Consider the following 13,518-nt stretch of genomic DNA (forward strand, 5'->3'; position numbering starts at 1 on the left):
CGCTAAAATCGAAATCAATCAAGCAAAAAGTAAAGAAATAAATATTAAACATTTTACTAATTTAACCTTTTAGGTGGACACATTATGAACAACATCTCATATGATATAGCATTTCAGTTTTTTAGTCTGTTTTCTGAAACTTCAGAGTCGGAAATAGATAACATAATTCAATAATCCTCATAATAGACTTATTCACTGCTTTCTCATGTTTCATTTGCTCAAATGCCTGTACGTTTGAATTCCTTGGATGATTGTCTATGCACTTGAAATACCATCCTACACAATAAGAAACTGTCGGGTGTATTTTCGTAGTAATTACACACCATTGTAGAAACAAAAACGAGTAATTAGATAATAAATAGCAATAATAAGTAGTATAACTTTAAATGACTGTAATAAGTACTTACAACATTTAAGTACTGCAACATAAGCATAAACTGTCAAAGAATGTGTTAAAATAATAAATTCAAAACTTTTTATCAATAGTACTTTTTTAAATTTAAATGAAAAACACCGTTAATGTAAATGTAGTGTAAATGAAAAGCGAAAATAATCAACACAATTGAATCAGTTAATAATGCAAAAAGGGTTTCAGTTAAACAAACTTAGTTTTGAGAAAAATAAGAAAAACATGGTAGTTTTGAAACTATAAAATTAAGATAAACCATTTTTTGTGTGTAGATAACAATTATATTAATCGAATGCTGTATAGTGTGTTGTCTAATTAAAAATGACATTTTTATTCGTTGAAATATTAAAAACGTTTTACTATGTATGTATGTGAATCCGAACTTTTCTTAAGCATATACTCAGATGAAAAACAAAATTACTTTTGACAAGAGTGAACGGAAAATCCAAGGACATAAACACTGTACAAAACAACTTTAGCGTAGTCAAGTTCTTTTGTTTCGTCAAAGTGAAAGTGATATTTTTAAAAAACCAAAATTATATAAATAGTTGGAAAAATTACACAAAAATATATACTCGGAAGCTTCGACTCTAATGGACTCATAGATAGACGCTTCTCTATCAACAAACAGAATTTTACAGGACAATAATATTCAGAGACATGAGAGAACTAAGGCGATATTTACAATGTAAGTTATACCTTTGCTGCGTTCACCTCCCGTGCTTGGAGTCCCTAGTTCGATCCCAGCTCGCGCCGTGTGGACTTTGTGGTGGACAAACACCGTGCTCGTGGGTTTTCCCGGGGTTCTCCCGTTTCCTCCCACTTTCTTCATTCCACCATTTCACTCGTTTCTCATTATCACCATTTCCTTTAGCCTACCCGGCATAACCGTGAGACGTAAAACTTAAAGATTTCATTTCATTTTTCATATACCTTTACTTTATTGATTTGTCTTTTTGAGAAATGTATCTCAATTGGTGATTTCCTGAGGCTTACCTTATAGTATTCATTTGCAGAAGTTCATTTTGTATAAACATTGCTTTTTAAATTTGAAATGATAGTTTGAATCATGCAGACTAATTAGAAAAGTGCACTTTGCATTCCTCTGTTTATTTAATTTCATTTTTTTAAAAATTTTTTCTTGCTTTCTACATGAAGAAATATAAGTCTGCAATTTGCTATGATATCAAATTTCTGTAATAAATTATGATCAATGAAGTTTTATTATTTTATAAAACTGTTTAGAATATAAGTTTCTTCAAGACTTAATATAAGATAATGGATACTACCACTACTACTACCGAAAGATATGCTTTCACTATCAATATCACTCTATTACTATTTAAAAAATTCTAATTGACTCTCTTTATAAAAGCATATCACAATAGGAAAATCATTGTGCTCATTTCCACGGTAAAAGAATGGTTTTCGCTGTGGACTGAAGCTCTTATTGTATGTCAATTATAGACGAAGCCCTGTATGTATGTAATTTTATTTAGTTATTAATTTGTTGCTCTTTTTCTTAACACAAAACTGTGTTAAGACTTTTTTTTGCCAGGTTCCAGAAGTTTCAGGTCTGCCAACCGAATGGGATGAAATCAATAGCTATTGCCACTAACATATAAAACAAATATAATTCTCCATGCAGAAAGGGCTTCAGTTCCTGACTCAAGCCCATGCTGCCAATAATCGAGATTGACATCTGTTTATAAAATGTTAAACCAATGAAACTGTAGCTCTTTATGCATAGAAACACAGGTGTACCCAATAGGAACAAAAATTGCGATATTAATTCAATTTCGTCATCTTGGTGACTGAAGCCCTTTTTGGATAAACTAATTCAATTTTCAAGACAGCTTTTCAAACAAAAATGCTACAAATTAGTTATAATATGGGAAATATACTGCACCACAGTCATGTATCCATGTTTCTACCATGGTATAGTCGTGATAGGCGCTTTCTGTTTTACTAATAGTGCATTTTCCCCCTTCATTTCGTACAAAGATATATGAACTCATATTGTCCAGAGGAACAATGGTCAGCGCTGCTAAGCAACAAATTCGCTTTCGAAAATGGTAATTCAATTCGATTTCCGTAATTTTTTTTTATTGTCTGCTATTTTAGGCTAAATATTTTGCCTAACATGATGATCTTAATAATCTATTATAACTGTTTGATATAATTGGAACGAAGAGCAGGCCAAACGATGCAAGATTGTATAGGAATACCTTACGCAACGCAACTCTTAATGGGAACTGAGGTGATCCAGTGATAGAGCATTCATCTCTGTTGCATAGAGTACAACGATATTGCATATTTGTTAAAATTGAATATATACAGGGTGTTTCAAAACAACACCGACAACGTCTGGGGGGTGATTCCTGACAAGATAAGACAAAAAGTATAGACCAATCTGGGTGCACAAATGCTTCCTTTCGGAGTTATAGGCTGCCGAAAACATGAAAAAATAAACTTTAAAGGTCCATAGCTCCAATACTATGGGACATACCGTAGTTGGATCAAGACTTCACTTAGGAACTAATATGTGCGCTATCCAAAAATACATGTTTCAGAATTCTAAGGTACTCACTCAACAATTTTTATAGAGGAAGTTTGGCTACTGGCATATAATTTGAAGTACTCACCAACTTCCTGTATAAAAAATGTTGCGGAAGTACCGCAGGATTCTGAAACATGGATATTTGGATAGGGCACATACTAGTTCCTAAATAAAGTCTTGACCCGACTACGGTAGGTTCCATAGTATTGGAGCTATGGACCTTTAAAGTTTATTTTTTCATGTTTTTGGCAGTCTATAACTCCGAAAGGAAGCATTTGTGCACCCAGATTGGTCTATACTTGTCGTCTTATCAGGAATCATCTCCCAAACACCATATATATATATATATATATATATGATAAAAAATGACAGGTATTAGTGCCGAATTCATAGTTTTCGGGGTCGCTGATATGAACAGTAACACTTTCGATGCCAGTTGAATCTAAATTCAGCCCTTTTTGTCCAAAATGAAACTACCCTCTTCGTACGAAGAGCAGGTATTCTGCTAATATATATAATGAAATTAACGGCCGATTGTGCATAATTGCCTGCTTGCAACTTCAAGTGATAATCACGGTTCTGTCTCATATAGCATAAATGCTGAAAAGAGACGTTTTACTCACTAAATCAATCTTCGAAACAACGTAGTTTTTGATTTGTATATAAAAAAAAGTATTCTATCCTTTTAGGAAGATGAGATTTTACGCATTCGTTTTACAAATTATAGTTTATCGACACTGTTCACATTTATCTTAGTATAATTGATAAAGTTGCTGCAAACTATAAAATGAACTCTGACTAAAGACTAAAGTAAATCTCTATTATTAGTAATCTGTGTTTGAATTTCTGCAGTTTTTCATTGCATTCATTAGATACATGATCTGTAACACAAATTAGTAATCAGGCCCGCAACCAGCCACAAAGGTTTGGTGGGGCATGAATAAGTTAGGGGCTAAGTCATTAAAAATTCTCTTACAAATATCTAAATTGTGTTTTTTTTTTTTTTTTTTTTTTTGGCATTAATGATGGCATTTTGTATTGAAATCTGACGGGCACGGAAACTTTAAGGGAACCAGGACCGTAGCAACCTCTAGTTGCGGGCCTGTTAGTACCGGTAATAAGTGTTTGCTTTGATAAGATTTTACTTTTATTTAAGTTAAATGTAGTTCGTTAGCTAGAATGAGCAGTGCTACAAAGATAATGAAATATATTTAATACTAAGGCCAACTTTTGTATTGTTTAAAACAATTTTCTATATGGCGCTGATCACAAGCGATATTTTCTCCACATGCGTATGGTTTCTGATTATTATCTCTAACCTCAGACAACTATTCTGCTATATGTTAGTAACGAAAGAAATTTCGAGTTAAGATCATTTCAATATTTGTAATGTACCATTACAATCTGATGTAATGATATTTTTTATGAGAGAGTGCCAGAAATTTTTTTTGCACCGACTGTACTTCCCACTTAGCAAAAAATTTCTTTATGTTTATATAATTTATGTCTTTGTTCGTTATCTTATTCCAAATCAACATGGAAGATGGTAAAAATTCATTAGGAATCATATTTTTGGGGATTAATATCTTTATTCATATATTAATTAATTATAAATCTCGTATATGGATATTTTAAATGGATGATTACAAATCCCACGGTGTCAGTGCTATTCGGAAATATAGGCCCACCATTGGACGGAAATTTTGGAAAAATTAACCAATCTAAAATTTTGGCAGAATTGTCTGGACCTCTCTTAACCCCCTTTTAGATATCTATGTCTGTCTAAAATCTAGTTTAATCCAGATTTTACCATTTTTTATTTGTTTCAAATGCTCCACCGCCAAAAAAGCTTTGTTTTGATTGGTGCAGTTACTGACGCGACATATCAACGCGCGAGCGTCCAGATACTACACCAAGAAGCCGAAGCCACGGAGCCATAATTTACTAAATTTCAGAGTAAAATACCGGACTGAAAAGATGAAATAGGAAGTGTAAGTCAGTGACGCCATGTTTTGCAGATGTAATTAGTGATGGACAGGTTCTACCAAGTGAAGTGCATCAGTTTGTTAGTTGTCCTTAAAGATCCATAAAAAGTTTCGAAAGAGTAGTGTTTCTCCCTTAAAATCTTTTATCCTGAAAATTATTCCTTTTAGGGTTACGTAAGGCCTGTCCCGGTGCCGTTTCTCTTCGTGTATGTAGTGAATGTGATTTTTTTTTACGTATCTAGAAGTAACATGGCGGTATTTAATTTCATTGTAGTTAGGATAGTGATCATAATGCATGTGTAAAGTTTCAAGAGGGCTCCTGTTTACTCCCAACTTGGGGGTACAGCTTCCAGCAGGGATGGTATGAACATATAGTTGTCATAAGGTTCTTTTCCCTTCAGGAAAGGGGGCTATATTTTTCAATAAATAGTTTGGGCATTAACTAAACAGTTTGAATTAAGAATGTGATTTAGTGAATACAAGGACCAATTGGCCCTGTTTCTTTCTTTCCCTTTCCTTTCGTAAACCGATAGAGCCGATTTAATATGGTAAAATTTGGGCGTTGTTTATGTGAGTTAGTAGTAATGATTAGTATGTATTATAATATGTATTAATGTATTCTGTAATTATAGATATGGCATGTGTGTGTTTGTAATGTAGTATTATTAGTAGCAATTGTAGTTGAGTGATGGAATAGTGTAATAATTAAGTGTGGATAGTGTATCATTTGCTATTCACATTTTCGTATTCGATGAATAACTAAACCCATCATACCGATTTATAGCAATATCAGGAAATGAGAGTGATATAGTATCAAAATTCCGAGTACAAAGTCACATTCAGTGGTTCAAGGGTTGATCGTATCATTTTTAGCCCCTAGTGTCAAAATTTAGTACTACCCGTCATTCATATGTCGATACTCAAGCATTTTGTGATTTAGTTTCTACGAGATTGACCTTTCTTTTTTGATTAGCACCGAGCAAATATAATTCCCAGCCCATATGAACATACATTTAGGTAAAGTAATCCGAAGCCAAGGTTTTCCAAAAATTACAACATTCAACGTAATCTAGAAATTAAAATATGTAAGTAAATAGACATTGCATATATTCTTAACAGAAGTCAGCTGATATGATGCTAGTCTTCTTTCTGAAATTACAATATTAAAATGTTTTTTTTTTTTTTTCGTGGCTGCAGAATAATTTCATTGTCGCAGTCAGAATTCCATAAAATTAAATAATATTATCGCAAATAATCTTACTTTCTGTGAACGTATATATATATATTTTTAATGAAGCTGCGAAGTACTATGTAGTATTGTGTGTGTGGCAAGAGAGTCTTGAGTTTGAGTGAGGTTTTGTGTAGTGATCGGAACGAGATATGTTTGTAGTGATTTATAGATTTTAAAATATTATAATGAAATGTGTATATAGTCTGGGTATAGATAGATGAAATAGGGCTTTATAAAATACGGCGTCGTAATAAATGAATAAAATGATAATATAAATATTATATAATATATTGTAGTAAAGAATATAAATGATAGGACACCCATATACATGTATATATATGAGCCCAGTGTATACTTCGCCACGTGTTGGCCTATATCTGTGAACTTGGCCACCTGCTTATCTTGGCCTAGTTCGTCTTGAACCTGCATTTTCCCATAAGACATTCGTTACTTACTACTCTATAAGTTGGCCACCTTTTGTTATTTTTCTTAACTCTTTTGAAATCCCATATGAGAGGCAGATGTTCTGTATTTGTGACTAGACCCAAAGAAGCATAGATTCGCACGATTTGTTCTTGGAGGTCAATGGCCAGAACACTACCCTCATAAAAGGGTGGTGAAGGAAGATGTCTGTTTTGGTAAAACCATTAGCTATATCGGCTCCTTTCATCAGTGGGAAGCTTTAGTAATTCCGGAAAATTCTCAAGGTTAAAGCTCAGTTGTCGTTTTTGGCACCTGACTGCATGTCAAACCAGTCAGTAACAACTGAAAAAAGTCATAAATTGCATATGAATTTCTCAATTTATAACTTAGCTTTTCTTGTTTTCAATCTGAATAACTCAGTGTGCTATATCAATTTCAATAAACTGCGTAGATACACTTCTATTTCATGGTTGTTTGTGTTATTGTGTTTTCAATCCGAATAATCCAATGTACCAGACTAGTTTTCAGGAAGAGAAAGGTATGCATATATTAAACATACTATCAAGAGCGCCGATCCTGGGGGGACTGAGGGGGCCCGGGCCCCCCAAAGCTCATGTGGCTCCTATTTTATTTATGAGTATACAATATTTGGTATAATTTGAGTGCAGTTTGTCTTAAAGTCTTCATATATATACCTTCTGCATCTGAATGCCCTCCCCCAATTTACAGAGAAATCGGCGCTCTTGCATACTATAGTAATATTTTCTAGTACTGTATATTTTTGATTATTCTATATACATTATTTATAAGTAGCTGTCGTGCCACTGCTTATTAAAATTTTACAATCAAGTAATACTAGAAATCCTATTCTAAAAATACACAAATCACACTTATTTTCTGTAAGTTGGCCACCTGCCTAAGTTGGCCATTTTTCGATGGAACCGATGGTGGCCAACATAGACAGGTTTCACTGTATATATTAAATGTGTAAGTGCTATAAACATCTCGGGTTCTGACCCCTACGCCGGAACTTCACGCGAACAGGAGGGCGATATATTGTTGCACTATGTTATTACTTCACATTTTAGTATGCTATAGCAGTAGTGTTTATCCATAAGAATCTCGTCTGACAGCATGGGTAGCATCATATAATCGCTGACCAGACATGTTTAATAATCAATTATGAAAAGACAATAGTTGTTGTAGAACTTGGGGCTGTAGTGAATTATGTTCCGGTCGGTTTCAAATAGAAAATCCTGCGACTTGAGATTTTTTTACGTCACCTATTTCTGGCTAACATACAGTGTTCGCAGAGGCGATGGGTCAGATAGATTTAAATAATTAAATTAACTGGTTACTGAAAACTTTTGTTTTCGTACCCAGGTATCGAACCCCCTCTCCCCCTTGAATATTTTCATTTCTTTTCTTAGTTTTAAAACTAGATAGTTATAGAAATTAATCGACACCTTCAAGATTTGGCACTATTGCGAAGGAGAGATACTGGTGAGTTTTGGCAAGTGAAAATCATCAGTGCAAAATTCAGTTTATTTAATTTTAATTTTTTTAAAATTTTTGACAAATCCATAATTAGGGGTTCTCTTACTTCATCGACTTTAGTTTAATTTTCGTACTTTCCTCTCGACCTTTTTCATTTTCGACGAGGTCGGATAGATGTTTTTGGAAATTCTAAATTAAGAGACTATACCAACCTTCCGGTAGGGCCGGAGTCTCTAAGGACACAGCCGGATTACGGTGAAGGGGGGAATTTCCTTAAAGCTTCCGCCTTTTTGAAAATTTCCTTGATGGCACGGACTCGCTGTGAGTTTGGAGGCAACTTATTCTAGTCTACGTATTTGGGTAGACCATCTTTTCGGCATGTCAAGAATATTTTGGCTATGGATTTGTTGAGAGTGAAATTCGACCCCTATCTTTGTAGGTTTAGTTATTCTCACTTAAGTCTTTGGCGCGCCATTCTTCTTCTTCTCCTCTCCTCTATCTCTCCTTCTTCTCCATTCTTTAAGATTTTTTTTAAATCTCAACTTGTCCCCCCCAAATTTTGAACTTGTTAATTACCAATTACTTAACATATAACTCTGATCTGAAATTACCAGCTGAAACATTGCGAGACACGATTCATGGATAAAGTATATAGTGACTGGGTTTTTCCATCATATTTTGACCCATTGCCGAAGTGAATAATGACTTCGTACTTGACGACATTTCAATTTCGTTCCTTCACCGTCGTCCTTCTGGAATTCTTTCTAAATTCATTGGTCGCTTTCCTTCCCTTTTGGTTTCGTAAATCTTATAATAATGCTGGGCCCAAAATTAATATTGTGTTTAGTTTATCTCTTTATACATATACAATTACGAATGTTCTATGTTACGTGCCTGCTTTACGTACTTTTTGGATTACTTCGAAATACATATATGAAAACCACAAAATTCATAGACTCGCGGTATAAGTAAAAATTAATTAATTTTCTTTTTCTTTCATATGTCGGAAGTTGTTTGTTCTTTGTACAGCGGGGGACACTTCTAAATGGTACAGCCATATGGAGATTTACGGCTAAGGTGTACCATTTAGAAGTGTCCCCCGCTGTACAATGTTGCAACCTTTTGAAGAATTATTGTGGGAGTCAATGTATTAAATGTGTGCGTGAAATGTGTTTAATATAGATAGATGTATAGATAGATAGATAGATAAATGTATACGTCGAAATGTATTAGTGTTTAATATGTGAATAAAATAGTAAAGTAAAACGTAGAATATTAAATGGATTATATGGATATATGTAGGAGCGCTCGTGTCTACCCTGAACGTAAAGTGGTTGCCAGAGTTTCGAAGCAATTATCCGACGGATGTAAATATGTAGATTTTCTTTTAAGAATACCGCCGCGAAACTATACATTTTTTTACATTGTTCTGAATAGATGTAATTAGCAATCTTCTGTGGAATTATTGTCGACGGCATGTGTTTTGAAATAATGGTAGGTCTAAAACGTAACCCAAACCATAATGAATATTATCCTTAAGTGACCAACCCGAAAATTCTTTTGGAAAGTGTACCCTGAATTCCCCCTTACCTATATATATATATATATATATATATATATATATATATATATATATATATATATATATATATATATATATATATTCTAGAACCTAACCAGTGGTTTCCTTGGTTTCCTTAATATAAATCATCATAATCCTCACTCCTGTGAAAGATCGTCTTAAATCTGAACACTATATACCAAAGTTACACGTGATAACTGAAAAGTGTTATGAGGTGTCCCAGTGACGAACAAATGACCTGAAATTGATCAAATAATGAAGTCGTAAATGGACTGACACAAGGGGGAAACATCCTCTGACCAAATCTTATCTTTGGAAGTCCCTAAGTGAGAAAAACTGTTCAGCATGCGAGTGCATCTACAAACTGTTAGTTCATATGTGCTCAATACATGACTATTATGAATATATCTATATATATGTATAAATATAAACGAAATTAAATGGAGCGAAATGTTTGGACACTATGAATAGTACATTAGTAATGATTCCTAACGCTCAGTTTTGATATACGCAACAGGACGTATAAGATTTTTTAGAATGTCTCGATGTGAGATACAGACTCATAATTTTCCACTATATTCAAAAGTTTTTTCTTCTTCTTTCCTCTTCGTTCAATTTTCTTTTAATGTAAAATGAATGTCTCCTTTGCTTATGTTGTGAATTATAAATTTGATTTAGCATGCCTAGGACGTGGTATATGTAATTATATTATTTTTTTCTTTCCTTTGTCGATGTGATTAAATATATAAAGCTAAATTCAAAGTAATGCCATTTGATTGTTTTGACTTATGAAGATATAATGCTATGTATTCTGTTGAAGTATAACTAAGAACTAGTCCTTTCAATATGTTTTTTATTCTTTCTTCTCCATAAATGTAATAAATGTTTGCGAAATCGTAGCTAGATGGTTTTCTTTAATGATATATGCTAACCCCATACACTGTTCTGTGTGAATGAGGGTGTGTCTGAATGATAAATTTAGTTTTTAAGTTGTAGTAGTGATACTGTTTAGTTGTATTAACATTTATAATATATGTGTCATGATTTATCATATGTGTTAGAGTTAATAACCAAGGTCATGAAGGACCGATACTAACTGATTTAAATCGGCACTAGGAGAGAAGCCAAAATAGCAGGATGAGCCTGAACACGACGTCTTCTGTCAGAGAAGTTGAAATTCCTATTGATGCAATACATAAATATATTAAGTGGATAACTTTGATTTTTTTTTCTTCGGCTAATTCATATGTGTGGTCGATCTCAGATTATTGAGTTCAGAAACTGAATAGTTAATATTTACCATCCAGGATTACCTTACAACCAATTAAATTCCATTTTCACCTAGCTTGGGCTGGGTTTGGGCAACTCCCTCTTGTGTAGTCGCCTGGACCCAGGTCAGGCTCGTATGTATGGACATGTGTCTATTTCCGGATTACTTCAGAATTGATCCTTCGTTAATAACCATTCAAGTTCATTACTATATTTCCTGAATTATCCAGTAATCCTTTCTCCTCCAATCCTTTATCTTTCTTCATTCTTTCTCTTTTTCTCTTCGTCCCTGCCTCCCTCTGCTACTCTTCTTTCTCACTCTTCTTTCTCCTATCACTAACAAAACTGAAAACGGGGTCGTGACGGGGAGTGATCGCTATCAGCACGGTCAATAAGTTGTTTCGATAGTTTTTTTTTTGTTCGGAAGTCCGATATGGAATGATTAACTCGAAAATGAACATATACAGAAAGAATAATAATAATAAAATTTATTCATGATTTCAATATCACATATGAGAGTATTGTATTTCTTCCTTACTTCGGGCGACTCCTCCTTCCACCCACGAGTAAAATACCCCCGTTTACATATTTTTAAAAATCATTATTTGTTATGAAACCGAAACTTTTGACAATGAACTTGGGCTTATCTTAAATTACAAATATCAACCATAAGTCTCGTCTCGGTAAGTCTCGATATGTAAAGTTCCGGTTTCGTCTCAGATTATAAACGGCCGATTAGGTCTTAGTACTATCCCTGTATTAATTGTGTTAATAATTTTTCGATTTTGAAGAATCAATTCAGAATGGACTGTTATCTTGTTTATACATGCCATATTATTGGCTGGCACTTGGATAAAGTTTTATTACAGTTTTATTTATTACCACATGCACGCTTGTAAAACTCAATACCTCAAGTATGAGCTCCCTCGTGGTTCAGCGGTTAGCGTACGCGCTTTTGGCGTGGGAGACCCGGGTTCGATTCCCGGCGGGAGTTCATGTGGTTCGGATTCCACGTTAATAAGTAGGTCCACGTCTCATATAGCCTCGCTGCTGAACAGGATGTTAAACTCAAAATCAATTCAATTCAATTCAATACCTCAAGTGGGCCAAATTAGCCACCAGTGTAGAATAGTGCGGGCCGCAAGAAAGAAAAAGAAACGAACTCTATACTTATTGATGTATTTAAAAACTGGAGTAAATACATTCTTACTTAATGCTGTAGCTCTTTAAAAAATAGGAGCATAACGAAGTCTAGGTAGAATATGGATACTTATTGTTTATTTCCTGTCACTTTGCATATTTTTTCTGCATTTATCTTTCAGATATCTGAAGACATGCTGTTCTCGCTTGCGATTTTTAGAGCGCAATTCAAATGACGGTCTGCTACATTGGATCTCGGTGGGGACTTGTTCCTTTTTTTCGAAAGTGAAAAAAGTTGTTCATACTTTAAAATGTATTTATCTTTTGTCATATCCTTGGGGTAAACAAGGCGGCACAAAAAACAATCAAGGGCAATGCTGCTCGCAGATGACATGCCTAATCTACAGTAACAAAGATCAGGAATTTAAAATACAGGTGAGGGAATTTAAAAGACAGGGAGAAATACAGGTGATTGAACAATCACAATTATTTGGGGAGTAAGTTTGTATAAAATTCTAAATATTTTTAGCATATGACGAAAGAAATTGTCCAAAGATGAGACATAGCAATCGATAGATCTATTAATGGATATAGATATGAGTAAATCCTGATGTGAAGTTTTCGAAAAAATCCAGAAAACTTTTTTTTTCTTTTTGTTAATGTTGATACTGTACGAGTTCTTAGCCATCTATTAAAGTGAAACTGACACCGAAATATTGTCTCATTAAATATTTCATCATAACACTAGCAAACATACAGTACGCAGTACTGTGAATGATATATAGGCCTAGTCCAAAATTATAATTAACTGCTGAGCTTTAATTTTTGTTTAATTAAAATAACTCAAAGAAGAGATAATAGATCACATCTAGTTGAACAAAACGGCATATTCGGAACTATTAAATTCTCATCAATAGTTTTCAAGAAATTGAGAAAATCTAATTTTATGTTGCAAAAGGTATAATCTTTGTTGCCAATAAATTCATAGTTTTTGTTTTGCTTGGACAGATTGTTTATATATTTATTTATTTATGAACTGTACATGTAAAAAGCATTGTTGATTAGCGGGTTGCATCTACTGTTATTTGTCTTCTCCTAACGATGAAGCTACAAACATGCTCCTAAAAGTTATGCACATATTCCTAGCAGTTACACACATGTTCCTAAAAGTTATGCAAATACTCCAACAGTTACATATATGCTCTAAAAGTTATGTACATACTTCTAACAGTTACACACATGCTTCTAAAAGTTATGCACATACTCCTAAGTTACACACATGCTTCTAAAAGTTATGATAATCTACTTCTAATGTACTAGCAATATATTTATACACAGATGGATTAAAGTTTTTTTTAACACACATCTTAAAATAAGTAATGAAGACTGTTTAAATTGAACATTTCTTTAAAACTTGTGTTG

The sequence above is a fragment of the Thermobia domestica genome, chromosome 8 (assembly GCF_964235325.1).
Source record: "Thermobia domestica chromosome 8, izTheDome1.hap1.1, whole genome shotgun sequence".
NCBI lineage: Eukaryota > Metazoa > Arthropoda > Insecta > Zygentoma > Lepismatidae > Thermobia > Thermobia domestica.